At 41.4% G+C, this 15782-nt stretch overlaps 1 long non-coding RNA gene across 1 annotated transcript in view; it reads left to right on the top strand.

The window, feature by feature from the left end:
* Nucleotides 1-14685: 14685 nt before the first annotated feature.
* LOC116754728 overlaps nucleotides 14686-15782 on the top strand; it is a 130531-nt gene continuing 129434 nt past the window's right edge. Inside the window, exon 1 of the long non-coding RNA XR_004350151.1 lies at nucleotides 14686-14904. This is a non-coding gene — a long non-coding RNA (uncharacterized LOC116754728). The remainder of the gene's footprint in view (nucleotides 14905-15782) is intronic.

Below are 15782 nucleotides of genomic sequence, written 5' to 3'. Positions count from 1 at the left end.
CTTTCTAAAAGGCTTCTTTTCAAATAAAGTTTTGAATTTCAGAAGGAAAGAAAAGAGCAAAGCCATTTAGTATAGTGTTGGCATTTAATAAGTACTTAAATATTTGTTTGATACCTAGATTTAAGTTAAGATATATTAACTTAATGTTGTAGGTTGTTTATATAAATGACTGCAATTCTTCTTCTTCCCTGGATGCATGCTGTTTTGCAAAGTGACTCCCGATTCTCTCATTAGGAAGTGAAGTCTATGTCTCCACTCTTTGAATATGAACGGGTCTTGTGATTTGTTCCAATAAAATACACTGGACATCATGCTGTTCCAACTCCAAGCCTAGACATTAAGAAGACTTCAGTCTCTTTGGAAACCTCTAACCACCATGTGAAAAGCTAAGCTAGCCTGGTGGGGAATAAGAGGCTTACTAAATGCCACATGACCCATGGCCATGAGTAAGTCACCGGATATATCAAATGGGACCATCCTGGATCAGGCAACCTGCAGAAGCAAAATTACCAACATTTGACTGCAGCTGTTTGCAGCTGCAAGAGCAAGTCTGGCCAATATCAAACGAACCACCCTACTGAGCTCAGGCTAAATTGTCTACCTGTAGAATAGTGTGTTAAGTAAAGGTAGTTGGTATCAGGTTTGGAGCAAGAGCTAAGATTCACTGAGCACTTACTATGTGCCAGGCACCTTTCTAAGTGCTTTACAGTTATTGGCTCACTTTATCCTCATAACAACCCTGCGATGGGGTTACAGAAGAAGGAAGTAGCCTGAGGCTACTTAGATTGGTGTGATTCATCTATAAGCCAAGGAATACCAAAGGTTGCCAGTAAGCCAACAGAAGCTAGAAGAGAGGCATAGAACAGATTCTTCCTCATAGCTCTCAGAAGGAGTAATCTTGTCGATACCTTGATCTTGGACTTCTAGCTTCCAGCACTGAGAATAAGTTTTTGTTGTTTAAGCCACCCAGACTGTGATACTTTATTACTATACCCTAGAAAAATAATACAACTGTGTTGATACGCTCCATTTCTTTGGCTGTTTCACTGTGTTACAGAGTTCCTCAATCTGCTCTCAGAGCTCATTAATTTGTTCTACAGCAATGTCCATTCAGTTCGTTATGTGGCCATTTACATTTTCAAGACTGATTACAGTTCATTTTCATAACAGCCTGTTCTTATTTCATGGACACAACAAACAATTTTTTTCGAAGTTCTTTTTCTTTGAGATGTATTAGATAGGATGGTATTGAGTTTTTAGTAACAGAAACCAGAATAAACTGCAACTTGAACAAGTAATAGGTGTATTTTTCTCATGAATTAAAAAGTCCATAAATGAGCATCCAGGGCTGTCATCTGGGGATTAGTCTCCTTCCATCTTTTTAGCCTACAATTCTGAGTATGTGGACTTCATCCTCATGGATGTAAGGTGGCTCTTGCACTTCACAGCATTGGGTATGCATTTCAGGCCAGAATAGAAAAGACAGAATACAAAGGAAGGTTTGGTGTCTATATTAGAAGAAAAAAATCATGACAAAATTCCCAAATTATAGTGACTTAAAGAAAAAACTTACCTATTGTGTGTATTAATGAAATCCGGAGGTAGGTGGTCCAGAGGTGACATTCCACCACATGGTGCCGGAACCTAGGTTTTTTTAATCTTTTTGTTCTTCCATCCAAAATGTGTGTTTTTAAAAATTTGATCCAACATGGCTGCTCAAGATCCAGCCATCATTTATTTCAGCTACCAAGAATGTGGGAAAGTGAGGAGGATATGAACTTACATCCATAAGTAGAGATAGAGTTACATCCAGAGATAGAGTTCTGTTAAATCGTTCAATCAATCAATCAAGATTCTGGTAGTAAGGAAAAGGGGAGAATGGATATTGGTCAGGCAACTAACAAATCAGTCACATTTGTGAATAAGTTTCTCAATTTATGCAGTGATGCTTCTTTCACGGTATTTGCGTTTCCTATATTATTAGTGATTCCTGGTTACATGACCCCTCCTCTTATAATTGGTGTGCTAATTTATGAATGTGGGAGTTCCTGTTATCATGCCTCTGAATGTTGCATCTGTTTATCATGGATTGACTGCCCCCGGTGATTTCAGGGGAGGATTCCCTGCACTCAGAATTTTCTGGTCTTTTGGGGGTGGAGACATCACCATCCAACCTGGGTCCTTGCCAAGAGCCCACATTCGCTGCTGCTACCTGGGGACTAACGACCTCACTAGTTCACCACCTGCCCACGGAGAGAATGACTGACCTCCCGAATGGACCTTTGGTGGAACCTCAACAAATCACCTCAAGAATTCATCTTCAGGCTCCTGTAGGCTCTTCTTATCCACCACTGCAGAACTGAGTGTCCCCAGAGTAGCTGCTGTCTTTTGCAGAAGTTCTCTGATGTACAGGTTTGGGTCATTTTTTGAAATTAATTAATTTCCCCCCCCAGCTTTATTGAGATATAATTGACATATAATATTGTGTAAATTTAAAGTATACAACGTGTTGATTTGATCCACTTATCCACTGGAAAATGATTACCACCATAGCATTACCTAACACCTCCATCCTGTCATATAATTACAATTTATTTTTTGTGATGAGAACACTTAAGATCTACTCTGTTAGCAAATTTCAAATATAATACAGTATTATTAGCTGTAATTATAATGCTATACATTAGGTCCCCAGAACCTGTTAATACTGTAGCTGGAAGTCTGTACCCTTTGACCAACATCTCCCCATTTCCCCCACCCTCAGCCCCTGGTAACTACCACTCTACTCTCTGTTTCTATGAGTCTGGCTTTTTTAGATTCCACATGTGAGTGACATCATAACAATATGTCTCTCTCTGACTTATTTCATTTAGCATAATTCTCCCAAGTTTCATCCTTTTGGTTGCAAATGGCAGGATTTCCTTCTTTCTCATGGCCAAATAATATTCCATTATATATATGTATCACATCTTCTTTATCTATTCATCCATTCATTGACACTTAGGTTGTTTCCATATCTTGGCTATTCTGTACAATGCTGCCATGAACACAGGGACCAGGGCAGGCAGCAGTGATGGCCGGAGCAGGTGGGACGCTCATCCTTGGCTGCGGGTGTCTGTGCAGTGGCAGGGGCCAGATGCAGACGCATATGTTGTGATGGGGGCCAAGGCAGGCAGCAAGGGCCGTGGCCAACTACAGGCTCATGGGCAGCTGTGGAATCTTGGCTGTCTGTGTGCTTTCCTTTGGCTGTGGTCTCCTGGAGGTGCGGGGAGGCGGCTTCAGGTACAGATGGAGTACCTAGCCCTGAGTGTTTGTGTGGCGATGGGGCTCAACTGCAGGGGTCTAGGCTGGTGTCTTATACTCATGGAGACACAGAGGCCTGGGAAATGCGAATCCCAGGCTCCAGTGGGGTTGCAGGGCTGGGGGCATCAGCGAACATGAATACTTGTGGGGCAAAGGCTGATGAAGTCTGCAGGGGGTCCGTGGTGGCTGTGCTGACCGTTAGTCTCTTCACTGATGAAATCTGCTGGGTTTGTCTTCAGGTCACTGAGAACCACAGTCACTCCAGCTCTGTGACTGCTCTTGGCAGCCCTCACTTTTCTTCCGTGTTCTTAGCCATCTCTGTACCTTTCAGCGTTGCCCATCTGGGTGGAGTGAAACTAAAGCAGGACCTTTGTGCCTGTCCCAGAGGCTGGGGAATCTAGTCGCTTGCCCTGCTCTTCGTTTCCTCTTTCTAGCTGGGAAGTTCCCTCCTGGCACTAAGCAATGGGATGGATGTTGAAGGCAAAATGAAGCAGTCTTCGTTCTTTTCCTTATGTGGTTATTCTCAGGTTTTTTGTTCCACTGTTCTGCTGAAGTTTTTTAAGTGGACTCCTGGGTTCTCCCAGAGCTGTTTTCGTTGGTGGATAGCTGTCTAATTGTTGGTTTTCGTTAGGGGACAGAAGCTAAGGTCTTGTATGTTGGTGTTGTCATTTTGGTGACATCACTCCTCTTGGGGCTTTGGTTTTTATTTGAAGTCCAATCTCATTTTACTTTTATATGTAGGCAATATATATGTAGGCAATTTATGGCTCCCTGAGAGTACCTCTATGGTAGATAAAATAAACACAAAAGTTTTTCTGTCATTTCTAGGGATTTGGGGCAGACCTGTGTATGTACTCAGCCCACCCACCCTATTAATCCAATCCTCCATTGTCATTCCCTACTATGTATTGATCAATAATAGGTTGAATATAATGTTGATGTCATAATGGGTGTTAGTTTCCTTTGGCTAATGTAACAAATTGCTATAAACGTGGTGGCTTGAAACAGCGGAAACCATGTTATCACAGTTCCGGAGGTCAGAGCTCTGAAATCAAGGTCGTGCTCCCTCCAAAGGCTCTAGAATCCTTCCTTGCCTATTCCAGCTTCTGATGGCTGTAGGTACTCCTTGGCTTGTGGCTGCATCACTACAATCTCCGCCTCCGTCTTCACATGGGCTTCTGCTCTTTGTCTTTGTGTGTCTGTATCATCTCTTCTCTTATAAAGATACTTGTCATTAGATTCAGTGCCTCCCTGGATAATCCAGGGGGATCTCATCTAAATATCCTTAACTTAGTTACACCTGCAAACATCCCTTTTCCAAATAATGTCACATTCACAGAGTCTGGGTATTAGGATGTGGACATATCTTTTGGGGGGCCACCATTCAACCAAGTTGAACATTTGGAAAGCAAATTTAGAGATACTCTAGTGTTACACATTGCAGCATGGAGCCGCAAACATTAACATTATACGTCACACAATGAATATCCGCTCCCATAGACTCATTTAAACTTTTCTCCAACTTCTCTTACGTTATTACCTTATCTGCAGAGATATCTTATAAAAAAGCAAAAGAAGAGTATGCTCACTCACTTACCAGAGACCTTTAACTGCCAGTTTGCTGTACCCTTATGTCCTGAGAGGAATAGATAATAGTAATCAAACAACTCATCCTTTTCCTTACATCGCACTAAATCTTATACCAGCATTCACTCAGTAACTAAATCCTATATCAGCATTTGCTCAGTAATCACACATGATTTTCTCTTGTGAGGTTAGGGGGAGAGCTGTGAAAGAAATTAAATAATAGTGAACCAGAGTGGAGCCTTTGCCTTGCAGGTGACTCAGTTACAAGTAAGGCTTTTCAGATTCTTGAAGCAAGATCACTTCGGATAATGCCAAGCTGCCTACCCCAGCAGCTGATCATCTCAGCAGCAGGTTCTCTGGGGCTTTGGTTTAGCCCAGCTTGGGGGTCATTTCTTCCTTTTGTAAGAGGCAGTCAGCATCTGCTGTGAGCATTTCTTTTGAATGGTCTGCATTCTCTCTGGTCCTACACAGCATCCCATGAGGTGCTCTTTTTCCTGGGGGCAATTTGCAGGTAGAAGGATTGAGGTGATGGGATAAGGTGTGAAAGGACTTTACTGGTAAGAAAACTTCTGGGAAATGTGAGGCCCCTTAGGGAATTGGAGAGTTGGGTTTGGTGTGGTCAGACTACCTGCCAGGGTCTGGTTTTCTTCCCAGTGACTATATAGTCATTAATTTATCCTTGACTTCAAACCCCAGGAGGTTTAGATACCTTGTTGGATGGAACCTGGCATTTCTGGCTCAACAGTGTGGCTGGTTACCTTATAGCCACTGCTCCAAAGGTGGTAACCATGTGATAGGACCGGAAGATGGGACCATTTATGATTAAAGAGCCTGTTTCAGCAAGAGTTCGTGGTGCTTCCCTCTCTCCTCTCTCAGGGACACCACCAGGCAGAGGCAAGGGGTACAGGGACTGTGAAGGTTGACAGGAGACAAGCCAGGTCCATTTCATTGCTCAGGGTTCACTGAGCCTTGAACTAGGGGATAGAATCAAAGAGTGAACTCACTGTTTAGGGAGATGATGTAGGACTCATGGAGAAATCATTATGTGTTTGTAATAGGATGCTGAATGGGACTTTTCACCTTGGTTTAGAATTTTGGCCAAAGCACAAATCAGCGAACATTATAACAAGGGCCATCTCTGAGCAGGATGTTCTAAGATACGGCAGAACTGGTATATTTGTGATTTATTTGTGATGAGAGGTTTACCATCTTCCGGAAGCTCAGGGTGGGGAAAGTGAGAAGAGACTCTTTTTTTTTTTGCAGTACGCGGGCCTCTCACTGCTGTGACCTCACCTGTTGCAGAGCACAGGCTCCGGACGCACAGGCTCAGCGGCCATGGCTCACGGGCCCAGCCGCTCCGCGGCACGTGGGATCTTCCCGGACCGGGGCACGAACCCGCCTCCCCTGCATCGGCAGGCGGACTCTCAACCACTTGCGCCACCAGGGAAGCCCGAGATTCATTTTTAAAGATTAGGAGGTGCCCATGAATGGAGGAGGCTAGCTCCTCCTTCCCTGTTCGGACATCTGCTTGGGCAGTGGAACTGACAGCCTACACGTGTCCCCTACCTGAGCGGAGGATAAGCGAATTGGAAAACAATGGCAGGGCCAGATGCTGGGTGGGGTGATCGGAGAGGGCTGCGCTCACAGCGGTTGGCACGGGTGACTAATGAGGTACCCGTGGGTCATCTGGACCTTGCTGAGGGTGCTTGAGCCATTCGCTGGGCTTCACTCTCCCAAGAGTTTGCCAGCTGGACCTTCTGAAACTCTGGCAACAGAAGCTGTAGGTGGATTGCTGGTGATGGAACCAAGGAGAAGGGTGAGTGAAAGATTGCGAGGGAACTTGCTCTCCCACAGCAGGGAACCAGGCTGGGCAGAGGCCTTAATCAACATACGGATGTTTGCTTTCCGAGGGCACAGTGGGTCAGAGGGATTGTGACAATGAACAAGAAAGAAAAGTGACCTTTCCCAGTCAGGGAACCAGACAGTCTGAGACAGGTGCTCTTTCTTTCCTCTGCACTGGAAAAGCTAGAAGTTTTAAAATGGTAAACAGGAGGAGTGTAAAGAAGAGACTGTGTCCCTTCTCTGTTTCAAGTCCCTGGAGCCACAAGCACGGTGTGCTTTGGGGAAAGGGAAAACCTGAATTATATATGAAATTGATGCCTGCATTTGGACTGGACTAAGTTTTCACAGATGAAAATACTTGGAAACAAATGGAATCTGACCACGATGTCCTTCAGCACTCCACAGGGATACAAGCGGTGACTTGTATGGGCAGGTTAAATCGAACAGCTTAGTACTTCTGTCCACTTCCAAATCAATAGTGGGTTTGAGGCCGGATGGAGGCTCACACTCAAAGCTCTTTTTATTTTTTTAAATATTTTTGAATTTTGTTTATTTTTTTATACAGCAGGTCCTTATTAGTCATCACTTTTATACACATCAGTGTGTACATGTCAATCCCAATTGCCCAATGTAGCAGTTAATAATAGACTTCATCTACCTTATGACTGGGTGGGGTGAATAATAGTGTTGACTTAGCAGGGGCTAGGATTATTTTTTCAATTGAAACCTGATGTTTAGAAATAGCATAGTATTTTCAGAACTCTTCCATGAATTTTTTGTCATTTTTTAAGGAATTTAAAACGTGGAGCCCTGGAAACACCTTCACATGTAGCACCTGAAAATATTGTTTTGTTTTCTATGTTATTTGTATTTCCAAAGAAATTGCTCTTGATCAATTCCACTATTTTACTAATTTGTTAATCTCTACTTTTACGAATTTCTTTCTTAGGTTAGTTTCTTTTTTTTTTACATTGATTTTTTTTTCTTTGCTTCTTTCATTCAGTACTTTATTGTGAGCCACTTTCCTCTGTACAAACATTTAGTGATATAAATTTCCTTCAGATAACAGCTAGGGTTGTGTTCATACATTTTAGGATGTAGTGTTACTATTATTGCTTAGTATTAAACATTATGTAAGAGTTGATTTTCTTCTTTGACCTAAGAATTACTTAGGAGAATGGCCTTTAATTAATTTCTAAGTGGTTAAATTTTGTTTCTGTCAGTTTCAAAACCTTACCAATTTTTTTTTTGCACTGTGAACAAAGAAATTGACAATTTCTGCTCTTTGAAATTTATAAAAACTTTCTTTGTAGTATAGTATGTGACAAATTTTTGTGTTTTTTTTCATGGGTGTTGAAAAGTAAGTTGTCTATAGAATTGAGGGTTAGTTACCAGCACTTAAGTCAGTCTTACTAATGACAGAATTTAAATCATATTTATCATTATTTTGCCCAGTTGGTCTGTTGAAAATCAGAATGGTAAGTGAAATCCTTCTACTATTATTAAATTTATGTGACTTTATTCTTGCCTTACTAAATGTTTTTGCTTTATGTAAAGAAAGTTCATGGAAATAATATCCCTAATTTGAGTTGTACTCTTCGTCAATATAAAATCATTTGATTTCCCTTGAGTTATTTAAAAACACTTATGCAGGGCTTCCCTGGTGGAGCAGTGGTTGAGAGTCTGCCTGCCGATGCAGGGGACACAGGTTCGTGCCCCGGTCCGGGAAGATCCCACATGCCGCGGAGCGGCTGGGCCCGTGAGCCATGGCCGCTGAGCCTGCGCGTCCGGAGCCTGTGCTCCGCAACGGGAGAGGCCACAACAGTGAGAGGCCCGCATACCGCAAAAAAAAAAAAAAAAAAAAAAAAAAAAATAGCACTCTCTCCTTCCCCTCCTCCACCTACTTGTGATTCTTTTTCTTTGCTTAATTTTCCACATGACATTTATCAACGCGTGACACTTGTTTGTATATTGTTGTTAATTTTTGTCCGTTACCCACTCTAAACTAAAAGGTAAGCTCCATGAGGTGACGGACTTTGATCTGTTTGGTTCATTACCTTAGTCTCAGCACCTGACACAATGTCTGGCGTGCAGCAATTCCTCAGTAAAAAATTGTTGAAGGGATACATGAATCCCTTTGGTTTTAAACTTTATCTCTTTATTTTTGTAATTATTGTATTAAAAATTATTAAGGTTCTAAAGTTTAGGTTTGGTCTCATGATTCGGCTCAAAATATGCCATTTAAGCTGTGGCTTTGGTGTTTGGCTTTAGAAGATAAATCACCAAATGCCCACTCCAGTGTCATTTCTGGAATTTCTGAACTGACCACTTCTAGCTTACTAGCTTGTTGAGAGATGCCTGGATCTCAAATAGTCGACAACATAGCAAATCTGATAGAAGAAATATTCTTAGAAAGGAAATTCAGTGCAACATCATGTATTGTCATTGACATTGCAAAAAACACCATGAAGGGTATGAATGATTTTGGACTTAGAAGATAAGATGCTATGTTCACATCCTTAACTTGTGTGTTCAGAAAGGAATTACAGTACGAGGTACCATCATAAGATTACTGGCGGTAAGGTAGTGGGCCACTTACTATCCTTCCTCAGCAGACAGACACCATGACATCCAAGAGGGTTTGGAATTACCTTGCCAAATACTCATACAAAATATTCAAATAGAATGGAAGAAATACTACACGTTTAAAAGTCTACCTGAACACATAACAACACCAACAAGCAGGACTTAGAATCAATGGGTTTCTTGAAGATAAAACAGTTCATTTGCCAATGAACTGCATGCTGCTGAAGAAGGAACCTAACGGATGAGCTTGAGAGTGCAGGTATTTCTGCATGATACCTGCTATATGGCTTCATTTCGTGGGCTTCTCCAGGGAAGATGCTGAAATTGCTGTGCATCCAGTGAAAGCTAAGGTTGTGAATAGAAATTCAGAGACTATTTTGTTATCTTGAAAGTCAGTTATGGTGCTCTCTTGCCACATTTTTAGATCCAAGGTTTAAGGGCAAATTAAAGTAGTACGTTCATGCATAATATTAAAAATAAAAAACTATAAGTGAGAGCAAAAAAATTCCTTTGCTTCTGAAAATGTTCAGAAAGCATCTTCTTCAAGCAATGCACAGAGATTCTGTTTGTGAGGTGGCTTCACGGAGATTGCATAATTACTATTGCCCAAAGCTTTAAGTCCAGAAGGTGCAGAGGAGACAAGATGACTTGAATCCAGTTGCTCCTAGAGTGGGAGGGCAACATTACTACCGGCAGTGGCCTATTCTGACTCGAGTTGGCAAAAAATATCTTCCCCTTTTGCTAACCTATTTGATATTGTCGGCGTGTGGTACGTCGACCACACATAGGAGCAATCTGGAAGTCAACAGAGCTAGGAAATGATTGTTTCTGCACTATAATGCCAACGTCAAGCATTTGAGAAGTAATGTTTTAAGCAATAAGATTGAAGTGATGATTGAATTTATTTTGTGGAAAAATTTTCAGATGTATTCTTGTCTCAAGAAGTTCATTCTGTGATGGTGATCCCAGTTTTGGTTTTGGCCTCATCTGAATATTGAGTTCAAACTTGGCCCTTTGGTATTGGGCCAATGTGTATATTTGTTATATTTCTATTAACTTGTGAATGCATACGAAAGAGTAATCAGAATACAAGGACTATCTAGCACCTACCACCTGATTTAAGAAAAAGAACAACATGCTATTATTGTCAGTGCCTTTCCGCATCCCGTCCTTCTTCTCCAGAGGTATCCACTCTTCTGAATTTTGCATTTATCAGTTCCTTACTTTTCTATAGTTTTATGATATATGTTTACATCTTTGAACAGTATATTTTTAGTTTTGCACGTTTTTTATCTTGTATAAGCAGAATCATATTTTTGTTTTTCCATAACCAAATTTTTTAACATTATGTTTGAGATTAATCCATGTTGTAACATTCATTTTCATGGCACTATAGTATTTCACTGGCTAAACATTCCACATTTTATTTCTTCATTCTACTCTTTATGGACTTGTGTTGTTTTGATTTTTTAAAATTGTACTCTTACACACAGTATTTCTATGAACATTCTTATGTCATGAGTCCAAATGTACAAATGCAAGAAATTTTCTAATGTGTGTGTGTAGCGTGTAGGTAATGACGGAGTATGAGGTTGGAAGTCAAGCTTCATTTTCCTCATACGGATATGAAATTGTGTCAGCCTTCATTTTCCCACTCCCGTGAGTGCCACATCTATAATATACCAAATGTCATTTATGAATGAGCCCATGTCTAGTCTCTATTCTGTTACATAGGTTTATTTGTGTCTTGGGGCATTGATACAATATTGTGTCTTTCAATCCGTGAACATGATATACCTCTCCATTTATTTAGGTCTCCCCTACTGTCTCTCAATGAAGCTTTATAAGTTTCCCTATCAGAAGTACTTACTGCACATTTTGTCCCTGTGAAGACACCAAAACTACTGCCTCTCTTAGATTGGACAACATGCTTTCAGCAAAATGCCAGACTCATACCTTTGGATTTCTGTTTTCTTGTAGGTTTTGGCTTGGTAATTCCACACTCTCTTTTTAGCTTTTTGATACTTTAAAGATCATGATTTTTATATTTTGCCAAGATATTTTAGTTTCCTCCAGCAAGAGAGTTGGCCCAAATCACCCAGTCTGCCACCACTGGGAGGAAGTCCCTAAATCTTCTTGTACTTTCATCTTCTAGATCTTTCCATTTTATCTCCTCTTCTTTTCCCCTCATTCATGGCTTATCTCTTCTACACCAAGCATCACTTTATCCTTCACTTCTTTCTTCCTGTTTGCTTAAATTTCTTTCAGCTTCTCTGATGATCTTTCCTTTCCCCCTTTCTTTGTATTTTAATAAAAAATATAGCATATTTCATGATCAAGAGAAACAGAAATGAGCTTGGTGGAAGCTAATTACATTAGCACCTCCCTCAAAACAAAACAACAAACCCCAATGTTCACTGCAGCACTATTTACAATAGCCAGGACATGGAAACAACCTAAGTGTCCATTGACAGATGAATGGACAAAGAAGATGTGGTACATATATTCAATGCAATATTACTCAGCCATAAAAAGGAATGAAATTGGGTCATTTGTAGAGATGTGGATGGGCCTAGAGTGTGTCGTAGACAGTGAAGTAAGCCAGAAAGAGAAGAACAAATATACGTTAATGCATATATGTGGAATCTAGAAAAATGGTACAGATGAACCTATTTGCAGGGCAGGAATAGAGATGTAGACGTAGAGGACGGACATGTGGACACGGTGGGGGAAGAGGAGGGTGGGATGAATTGGGAGATTAGGATTGACATATGTACACTACTATGTGTAAAATAGATAGCTAGCGGGAACATGCTCTAAAGCACAGGAAGCTCAGCTTGGTGCCCTGTGATGACCTAGATGGATTGGATGGGGGGGTGGGAGAGAGGTCCAAGAGGGAGGGGATATAGGTATACATATAGCTGATTCACCTCATTGTATAGCAGGAACTAACACAATATTGTAAAGCAATTATACTCCGATAAAACAAAAAGAGAACACAACAAAATGACAACACAACAGCAATCCCACCAGGATTTAGCTGTAAAGCACATTTACTTATGTTCATGATTCAGATGAAAACTGCTAGAAGAAAATGGGGAGGAAGTGTGGCTGTGTTGAGAGAACTCGGCTTCAGACTAGGATAGACTTGGACTTCGGTCTCTCTCCAGTTTGTAGCTGTGGAAACATGGGCAGATCTAAGGTCTGTGATTAATTAATATAAGTTGACCTCTTTCCCTCCTATTGGTTGGCTAGTAGATCTATACTTATTCCATCTAGGCTGCATAACTGCCCTGATGCTCTTTATATTCCACAGTGGACAGAAGAGTTCAATTTTTTTTAAAAAAGAAAGATCAGTGCCTATATTTTATCTGAAGTTCCAACAGGTAAATATTATTGGCTGTAAGATGTTTCAGGTCCTTTAGTGTGAAGTTCGAAATGTCCAGTTCACTGGATTGGCTGATGGCACCACATTACCTAATTAAGTAAATGTCTGTCCTTTGGTATTTCTTTGGTTGGCACTAGGAAAAAGAGTTGTGGGTTTTGTTTTGTTTTGTTTTGTTTTTGCTGTACGCGGGCCTCTCACTGTTGTGGCCTCTCCCGTTGCGGAGCACAGGCTCCGGACGCGCAGGCTCAGCGACCATGGCTCACAGGCCCAGCCACTCCGCGGCATGTGGGATCTTCCCGGACCGGGGCACGAACCCGTGTCCCCTGCATCAGCAGGCGGACTCTCAACCACTGTGCCACCAGGGAAGCCCTGCATTGACTTTTGATAAGTGTAGTCATGTTAGAATTCCCAAAGGGTCTTAGTACATAATGAAACCTGGTTGTGAATCTTTTTGTAAAGTGAAAAAGGTTCTTCTTTTCTTATTGTTAAAATATCAAATTCTATTAAAACAAATGTCGTATGGACTTGAAATGTTATCTATTAAAAATATACTTGAAATACAAACATTTTATTCATTTACCGAGGAGCAGATTTTTCTAAAATAGACCAGGATAAAAAGTAGCATATTGTTACCTGCTTGAATTCTGGCATATCCATTTTTTCTAAGGAATATATTTTCAGTTTAAATTTTAGCAGATCAGGTATTTAGGTTTTCTTCTCCGTCTCTCCCTCTTTCTCTTTTTCCTTAATTTAGCAGTTAGCTTTCAAAGCTGAGAACTCCTACATTTTGCCTCTTCCACTTGTACAGCTTGTACATGTAGTACCACATACAGATAGCTATACAAGAAGCAGAGGACATCATAGTCTTATATAATACCTTATGTTTTTTCTAATAATTTAATTACTTCTTTCTTCCATTTCCCTAAGATCCCTGGGGAAATTGTAGAATCTTGTGTAAGTAAACTACAAGGACTTAAAGTCTAGTTTTGTTATTTTAGGAAGCTTCATTCCAAATTCTGACTTGGCATCCAGTGTCCTCTTTGGATGGTGTGTGCCAGTCTAGCACCTTTTGTTCAGAGCTAAATTGACAGAGATATGCTTAAATAAATTACCATTCCCATTTCAATGGATACCTCAGCAGGAATATGAGATTATAAACTAGTGGAAATATGAAAGGGGGAATCCGTGTGGGTGAAAGGATGGGGTAGAAGGAATATTTTAAATCTTATTAAGACAGGAATATTGACACTTCAGACTGAATGGAACCTTGTCTTTGAAGCGGCCCCGGGAAAGTTGAAGCTCTCTGGGAAAGAAAATATAAGCTCTAGAATCCAACTGTGGTGAAATTAACAGATAAATGTTTGATCTACCCTGGTGTTTACAAAGAACAGATATTCATGGCTAATGGCAACTCTCTTTCAAGGAGGTCACTTCTGAACTCTTCTGTCTCCTGGAAAGTGATATTTATCTTAGAGAAGTTTCATCTCTACAATACCCCACCTGTGTTGTCAATCTGTCAAATTAGGAGTTTCCATTACAGAGATTCATCAAGAGAAAAAGACAAGGATGATAATGCAGCCAGAATAATATTCATTTACTTATTTTCTCCAGATCCCCAAAGTGCTACATAAATAGGACAAATTAGAGAAAGAATGCTGATGATTCCTATATTAACTGTGCTTGGTTGTAGATGACAGTTTTCTTTGGAGCCCCTTTAAAGACAAAGTATACAGATTTATCGCATCTGGTTGCATTATTTACATCAAATAGTATCATATAATTTTATAGGCATGGTAAGCTCATTTTTGGTATGGCCTAATGCAGCCCGTTTCTTTTCTTTTCTTTTTTTTTTTTTTTTTGCGGTACACGGGCCTCTCACTATTGTGGCCTCCTATTGCGGAGCACAGGCTCCGGGACGCGCAGGCTCAGCGGCCATGGCTCACGGGCGCACGGGCGCAGCCGCTCTGCGGCATGTGGGATTCTTCCCGGACCGGGGCACGAACTCGTGTCCCCTGCATCGGCAGGCAGACTCTCAACCACTGCGCCACCAGGGAGGCCCCAGCCTGTTTCTTTGAAGGCAGCATGAAATGCCAGGGAAGGCATTTCAACTCATAATGAGGATCAGGACACACAGGAAGAATACAGTTCCTGCCTTGTGTTTAGTGAGGCTAACCTCTGAAGTCCTCACTCTCCCAGAAGTAAGTGCTCCTCTTGGATTTGACTCATAGCAGGGGGTGTTTGGGTCTGGGGGATGATGTCTTTAATTCTCTCAGTGACTGGAGAGCACAACTGAGATTTAGCAGGTAAGGACCAGTGATGCGGAATGTCCTGCAAAACACGAGGCAGCCCCACAAATGAGGCATTGCTCTGCCTGAAGTGCAAATTACATTCCTCTTGAGGAAAAGACAGCAAGAACCACAAAAACACTCTGTCTACATGGTGTCTCAGTTACCGCAAAACTTAGTAAATTAAAACAACAATGCTGTATTTTTCTCATGATTCTGTGGGTTGATTGGGCTCAGCTGGGCTGTACTTCTGCTCCAGGTGGAGCAGCTGAGGATATTTGTACCGCTGCGTTCATCTGGGAGCTCACCTGGGCTTGGAACATTCAACATGGCCTCCCACTCTCCAGAGTCTTTCTCTTAAGTGACTTCTCCTTATTCTGTAGTCTAGCCTGAGCTTCTTTATGGCATGGTGGCTGGCTTCCAAGAGATTTTCCGGAAGTGCAAATACAGATGCTACAAGGTCTCTTGTAGGTTAAGCTTGGAAGCCACACATCACTCTGTCTCATTCTACTGGACAAAGCAATTCCCAGGGCCAGCCCAGGTTCGAAGGGAGGGTAAATAGAAGAAAGGAGCAGCAGTCTCATTGCAACAGCCATGAGGATGGGAGGGTTTGTTGTAGCGTCTTAAGAAATGATCCTTACACATATGATCACATTTAATTCTCTGTGAGGTAGGAATTATTATCAATCCCATTTTACAGAAGGTAGAGCTGAGGCTTTCAGAGGTTAAGTGACATGCTCCAGACCATACCACTGGTAAGAAGTGGGGCTCAAAGCCAGGTTGCCTCACCC

The sequence above is a fragment of the Phocoena sinus genome, chromosome 5 (assembly GCF_008692025.1).
Source record: "Phocoena sinus isolate mPhoSin1 chromosome 5, mPhoSin1.pri, whole genome shotgun sequence".
In the NCBI taxonomy this organism is placed as follows: domain Eukaryota; kingdom Metazoa; phylum Chordata; class Mammalia; order Artiodactyla; family Phocoenidae; genus Phocoena; species Phocoena sinus.
The sequence above is the reverse complement of the archived record's forward strand: the minus strand, read 5'-3'. Positions and strand labels throughout refer to the sequence as shown.